We start from the raw sequence: 7,983 nt of genomic DNA, 5'->3' as shown, positions 1-7,983 counted from the left end.
GGTTAGGGTTCTGCCGCAGTCTGGCTGGGCACAATTCAGGAGCCACTTGTCAAAAGAAACTAACTTTATTTTTAGAACTACAAACGCCAAGCAAAACAGCTCCTCAGGAAAAAACCCTCAGAGCCCAACTGCCACCACCGGCTTCCCACAAGCCTCTCACCCCCACACCAACCTCACCACCTCCCACAATCCTCCTGCTCTTGAGGCTGATTGGCTGGGTCGTGTGGGCGGAGCCAAAGAAGTCCCCCAATGAGCAGCTCCGTGGAGGAGCCAATCAGCTAGATGTTGCTGGGGCCACTGTGAGCCAATCATCAGCTGGCAGTCTGAAGGGCAGGGAAATAGCCCAATGAACATCACCGCAGAGGAGCCAATCAGCTAGATGTTGCTGGGGCCGCTGTGAGCCAATCATCAGCTGGCAGTCTGAAGGGCAGGGAAACAGCCCAATGAACATCACCGCAGAGGAGCCAATCAGCTAGATGTTGCTGGGGCCGCTGTGAGCCAATCATCAGCTGGCAGTCTGAAGTTTGTTGGCAGCTGGAAGTTTGCTGGGGCCCCTTTGGCTGTGGCTCTCAACATCTCCCCCTCTCTGTTTAAACAACAAGCATGTGGCTTAGGGACCATGCCTGCCTTAGGTTGTCCAATACTACATATGGTCCTTACCCATCTTCGGATGAGCTGACCTCAGGGCGTCAGCTTCCTGTCTTAGGTTGGTACCATTGTAATTGGATCTTACCCGTCATTGATTACCGGTCCAGTACAGCCACACCTGTGGAGAGGTCTTTGTCATGACAAGCAGAAGGGAGGAAGATACACCAAGCCAATTGATGGCTCTTGTTGGAAAAATTGTACCACTGATGACATCATCAGCAAAAATACCCCAACACTACCACAAGTCGCTGCACCAACAGATAGTTCACAATGCATACAAGTGAGTTCACAATGCATACAAGTGACACATAGTTTAGGCAAGTTCTGCAAGCAGTTCAGTGATGGCTATTGCAGAAACTGTAGATTAGTTTTATCTTTGTCTTCACCGGCACTGGGATGAAGATAGGAATTCTGGCAATAATGGCTAAAGAAAAAATTATGTAACATTCCAGAAGGCACTAAAAGAAAACAATTTTCTTAACAATTTACATTGTCTTCACTGGCACTGGGATGAAGATAGGAATTCTGGCAATAATGGCTAAAGAAAAAATTATGTAACATTCCAGAAGGCACTAAAAGAAAACAATTTTCTTAACAATTTACATTATCTTGAAGAGAATTATTAAATATAATGAAAAGGAAAGGTGAAAGTAAACAAACAGATCTGTTAACCTTCTTTTTTGTTTACATATTAAAACAATTATTAATAGTTATTTACCCAATTTAAATTAAACCATTTAAATCACGTGAATAAAAAAAAATATTTGGATCCATTTTTTCATGAGCGCTCCTCATATATGATATATGGACATACGTACATTCAAACATATAACACAAAACACAAGTGTGCACACATAATATAATACATACAACACATAACATAATAGTAAAGGCCTTATAACTTTTTACAGGTGAAATCTCCATTGCAATGTTTAAAAACTCTATAGTCAAAAAAAAAAAAAATAGAACTGATCAGCAAAACATTAACCTAGGTCTGTATGAGCTCAAAAAACAAAATAGAACTTCATGATATGGGAAAGGGCAATAATAAAATAGATATTGAAAAAAGCATCCTGGTTCTGTCGCAGATGTAAGGATAGCCAAATTGGAGTTTTGGATATCAGCTGTTATGGATTTGAGCCAAATCATCTTCTTTTTGGTCTGTAGAAATTGCTTTAGTTAATCTCTCTGGAATCCAAATCGGCTGCTGTTCTCCCTGTGGAAATACACAAACAGGCCCCCGACTCCAGACAATCACTGGGTCAGGACTTTAGTTAATCTGTCCGGAATCCAAATCGGCTGCTGTTCTTCCTGTGGAAACACACAAACAGACCCCCGACTCCAGACAATTACTGGGTCAAGACCTTTCCATTGTCCTGTTAGAATATCTTTCCAAAGTACCTTGGGCTTATTTACATTTTTTGGACACATATGCCTTTCTGCAGCACTAAGTCCTGATGAATCCAAATTTAAAAAGTTTAGAGTAAAAAGGGTTATTTTAAGTTTATCTTTGGGGAATATATACCCCTTCCCAATTCCGTCTTTTTGCTTTAATAAGTACATTTTAATAGTTTGATGAGCTCTTTCAACTATGCCTTGTCCCTGTGGATTGTATGGGATTCCTGTTATATGAGTAATGCCAAATGATGAGCCAATCATCAGCTGGCAGTCTGAAGTTTGCTGGCAGCTGGAAGTTTGCTGGGGCCCCTTTGGCTGTGGCTCTCAACAGGGTTCAGTGGATATGTTTACTTTGTGATAATTCATTGTGCTATATGTGATTTTCTTTGTCTGCTATATTTAATAAAAGAGAAGCTCTATTAACAGTAAAAAAATCAATCTCTACATTCATGTAATAGTAATCAAATGCCTACTATATGGTTAATATGAGTATAAGGGTTCTGAGGCATGTAAGACAGACATGTTCCCACAGTCCAACATTGGGGATTTTTTGACTATTACAAATAAAACCACCATGAATAGTTGTGCACAAGTCTCAGTGTGGATTATGCTTTTATTTCTCTGGAGTAAAAATCTCGACAGATGTGATTTAATTTTTAAAGCAACTGCCAAACAGTTTTCTAACAGTTTGTGCCATTGTTTGTACTACATGTTATAGTCTGCAGTTCTAAGAGAGATACCATAGTCTTCATCTTTGTCAACATTTGTTATGATCAGTCTTAAATTTTGTCCATCCTACTGTTTGTGTAATAACATTGCAGTTTTGATTTACATTTCAACTTATGTTGGATATCCTTTCATGTGCATATTCACCATATTTATATCTACTTTGGTGAAGAAAAAAAATCTTCTGCCCATCTTTTCAAATTGGGTGATTTTTCTTATTAATAAATTGTAAGAATCATATGTATATCCTAGATATCATTCTCTTGAGAGATATATTTTTGCCAATACTTTGTCCTAGTCTGTCAGCTTACCTTTCCATTTTCATAACAATGAATATAGAATAGACAAAGTTTGTTGTTGTTGTTTTTGGTACTGGGGATTGAACTCAGGGGCATACCACCCCTGAGCCACATCCCCAGTCCTATTTAGTATTTTATTTAGAGACAGGGTCTCACTGAGTTGCTTAGTGCCTCCCTTTTGCTGAGGCTGGCTTTGAACTTGCAATCCCCCTGCCTCAGCCTCTTGAGCGACTGGTATTACAGGTATGCACCACCACGCCCAGCATGAGACAAAGTTTTTAAGTCTGATTTATTTCTGAGAGGAAAGAGAGAAAAAAGAGAGCATGAGGCAGAGAGAGCTAGTTAGTTTTAAAAGTCTCTGCCAAGCAGCTTTTTATATTTTCTTCCAGAAGTTGTATAGGTTTAGCTGCTACATTTAGGTCTGTAGTCTATTCCTACCAGTAGTGTGTGAGGGCTCCCATTGATCCACATCCTTGCAACTTATTATTATCTTTTGATTATAACCATCTTAATAGATGTGAAGTAGTATCTCACTGAGGTTGTACATTTCCCAAATGGTGCTGGGTATCCTTTCATTTGCTTATTGGCTTTTGCATATTTTCTTTGGAGAAATGTCTATTCTAATTTCTTGCCATTTGTCTTTTCATATTGAACAATAAGAATTGCTTGTATATTCTAGATAGTTATATTCTAACTACATGAATTGTAAATATTTTCTTCTATGATTGTGTTTTCACTTTCTTTGATGGTAGCCTTTAAAAGTTTTAAATTTGATGAAGTTCATTACTTTATTATTTTTTTCTTTTGGTGCTTGGGCCTTTGGTGTCTTAACTATAAAGTCATTGTCTACTCCAAGATTTACCTATGCTTTCTTACACTTAGTTTTGGTTCTTACATATATATGTGTTGTCCATTTTGAGTTCTTACATTTATGTCTGTGGTCCATTTTGAGGTAATTTTTATGTGGGGTAGGGTTTAACTTAATTCTTTTGCATTAAAGACTACATCATTTTGAAATATATTTTCATTTGGAATGCAATTCTAGGATGTCAGTGTTTTTTTCTTTCAGAACTTGAAAATGTTGGTGTACTGTTTTCTGGTTTGCATGGTTCTTGAATGAATTTTGACATTTTACTTTCACTCCTTTGTACATAATGGTATCTGTTTTCTGTAGATGCTTTTCAATTTTTTTCTTAGCACTGGTTTTAAGCATTTAGTGTATATTTGTGTCATCTTTATCATTTTTCTTATTCATTGAGCTTTTTGAATCTGAGTGTTCATCAGATATAGAACATTTTTATTTATTATTTCTTCAAATGTGTTTTTCTCACCTCTTTTAGGAACTACCATAAAATATATATTGGACTGGTTGAAGCTGTGCATACTGATGCTCTGTTCAGTTCAGTCTCTTTCTCCGTGTTTGATTTTGGAGTCTTTATCACTGCATATTCAGTTTGCTGATATTGACTTCTTCAATGTCGAATCTGCTGTTAATCTCATTCAGTGTAATTTTCACCTTAGCCATTGTTTTATCTGATTTTATCTAATTTTATCTGTTTTATCTAATTCAGACATTTTTATATCTTCTTTTTTCTCCTTTACATGCTTATGCTTTTCCATAGCATCTTGAACATATGGTATACAACTGTATTAATGTCCTTGTATAATAACTCTATCACAGTGTAATTAATGATCATTTCTATTAATTTTCTTTTCAACATGGGTTATATTTTCCTACCTCTTTGCATGCCTCATACATTTTTATTGTATTCCAAACATTGTGAATTTACCTTGTTGAGTACTGGATATTTTGTATTCTTTTAAATATTCTTGAGCTGTGTACAGCTTTTTGCTGAACTATCTTGGAAACATATTTTGTATTCTTTTAAATATTCTTGAGCTGTGTACAGCTTTTTTTCTGAACTATCTTGGAAACATTTTTATCTTTTTAAGATTCTGCTAGACAGGAGTTACCTTCAATCTTGGGCTAATTTTTCCCTTTTACTGACTATGTTACTTGATGTCCTTTTATTATAGATTTTCCATTCTAGCTGGTGATTACAAAAATTGATCTCCATGCCAACAATCACCACCACCTTCCATTCTGTTCCTTTCTGAAGGTTCTTTCTCTGGCCTTACATGTGTGCCCATTGTTACATAGCCACAGACTTCAGGGGAACCCTCCATAGATGTCTAGAGAGCTAGTGCATGTACACACTCTCCCTCCCTCTGCAGTTCTCTACTCTCTCCTTTATTCTGCTCTGGGACTTCTAGCTGCATCGGTCTCTTCAGACTTTAAAATCCATCTCTTCAACTCAGGAGATTTTCTGTTTGAGTTTCCCTTCTCTGGATGTGTCCTGAAAAATTGGGATAATCCTAGCACTCATCTCTCATGCTTAACTTTATCTTAGAGGTCACTCTTATGCTGCTTATTATCTAATATCTGAGAACTGTTGTTTGTATTTTGTCCACTTTTTTTCCAATGTTTCATATGCAAGGGTAAATCTGTTGCCCCTCTTGGAGAGATTTAGTCTTCCATAAATGTTTAACACTATTCTCTGGCACATCATTTACAATAGATGAGGTTCTTCCTGGTAACAGCAGCGTTAGGCCTACTGAATTCTCCTAGGCAAGTGCCTTCACAAGTTTCCAATGGTATATGTTATTATGCTGCCAATTATTTGTTTCAGATATGTTTTTCTTGTCTCATTTAGATTGTACTCTGACATTAGGAACCCTTCATATCTTAGAATTTTATGTCCCCTCCACCCAAACTGGTCACATTTACCTTTAACAATTACTCAACCCTTACCCCGTAAGAATTCCCTTTGAGGTATTAAAGAATAATGCACTTGAGATTATTTATCTCCATGCCAACAATCACCACCACATTCTATCCTGTTCCTTTTCTGAAGGTTTTTAATATAACCTTATATTAAACATCATGTTAAACATCAATGCCACATATTTAAATGCTATGAGTAAAGGTGAATGCTGATTAATCCACTAATTGTATGTATCCTGGTAGAAAGAACTACCAGTACCTTATTGTGGCCAGTTGAGAAATTTTCTTCTCATTATCCACCAGACTAGTTAATATGTCTTTAAGGCAATAAGTTTAAAAAATAATACTGATAAATCAAAATATTGAAAACTCTAAAAACTAAGCAGCTAGTTCTTCAGTAACTGGAAGCACTGACTATGCATATAAAAGTATATCTGATTATGAGTCAAAGTAAATATCAAGAAGATAATATGCAATTAGATCATTTTGCTATTCTGATTTTTCCACCAATGAATTTTCATTAATTTCTATTCTACAATAAGAAAAATTCTACAACATACCATATTCTATAATAAGAAAAATAAGAAAAAATTAAAACTAGTTTTAAAAGATCTACTTAAATATTCCAGTATCATGTAACCAAACAACTACTCTCCACACAAGTATGTTTTTATTCAACAACAAACACATTCAGGGGTACATTCCTGGAGTTGAGGATGCATGCTGCTGAGAGGTGAACCTTAAATGCCTTGTTCTCATAGCTTATTTCCTCTCAGTACTATTTATATATGGGGGCTTAATAGTTAATATATGTGTTTAGGTTAATAGTGTAGTATATTTATAATGTCATTGGAACCATGAGTTTATCCAACAAATCATTTGTTAACTCTCTCATACATTCTAGGCATTTCCCTAGTCACTGATGTAACAGTAGTGAACAAAACAACTAATTTCCTGCTCGTGTTGGAAATTGTGTTTGAGGTTGGGTCAGCAGTCAAGTAGATAAACAAATGTAAGGCAAGTGGTAAGAGAAGTCTAAAGTGGTAAGGCAAGTCTGAAGAGAAAGAAAGGCAGGGTAATGGGCTTGATAGTCATGGCAAGAGGCTCTATTTTGTGTAGGATGGCCAGGGAAGGCCTTTATCACATGAAATGCCACTGTTACAGAGACATGATAAAGTGAGGGGGTAGTTAGCTAGTCAGATGATTTGGGGAGTTAAGGTTGAGGCAAAGTTGCAAGTGTAAATGCTCTGAAGCAGGGGTGGGCTTGGTGTATTTAAATGGAACTAACAGACAAGAGAAGAATGTTAGGAAATGGGGAGAAAAGGATGAGGGGAGTCACATTGAATAAGAACAGTCCATAATAAGGCAGGGCAGTCCATAATAAAGTCATGGCTTTTTTTCCTGATACCAGAGATTGAACCCCCAGGGGCACTTAAACACTGAGCAACACCCACAGTCCTTTTTAAAATATTTTATTTAGAGATAGGGTCTCACTGAGTTGCTTAGGGACTCACTACATTTCTGAGGCTGGCTTTGAACTCAGGATCCTCCTGACAGCCTCCTGAGCTGCTGGGATTACAGATGAGTATGACCAGGCCTGGCTAAAGTCATTGCCTTTTATTTGGAAATGGGAAGTTATAGGAAGATTTTGAGCAGAGAGACACAATCAAATTTATATTTAAGAATATCACTCTAGTTGCCATCAGGACAATAGATATTGGGGAAAATGAGGGCAGAAGCAAGGACAGAAGAAGGCTATGGGAATCATTCAGGTGACTTATGATGTGGGTTTGGCCTGTATATTGGCTTAGCAGATGCAGAGGAGTGGTCAGATTCTGGGCATGTTTCAAATGCTTATTTGGAAAGAAGGAAGTCAGAAAAATAAATAAATAAAATGCTGTATAATTTATATCAAATTCTAGAAAATGCAAAACAATCTATAATGACAGGAGATGTTTGGAGACAGCTCAGAAAAGGAGAGGGGAGGGATTACAAAGAAGGATGAAATACTCTTTTGATTTTGGTGATAGTCTCATGGGTATATTCATGTCAAAACTTATCAAATCGTACACCTTAAACGTGCAATTTATTGTAGGTCAACTATATCTCAATAAAATTATAAAAATA

This window comes from Spermophilus citellus, assembly GCF_964194105.1.
Source record: "Spermophilus citellus genome assembly, chromosome: 6".
NCBI lineage: Eukaryota > Metazoa > Chordata > Mammalia > Rodentia > Sciuridae > Spermophilus > Spermophilus citellus.
This window is presented reverse-complemented; position numbering follows the sequence as displayed.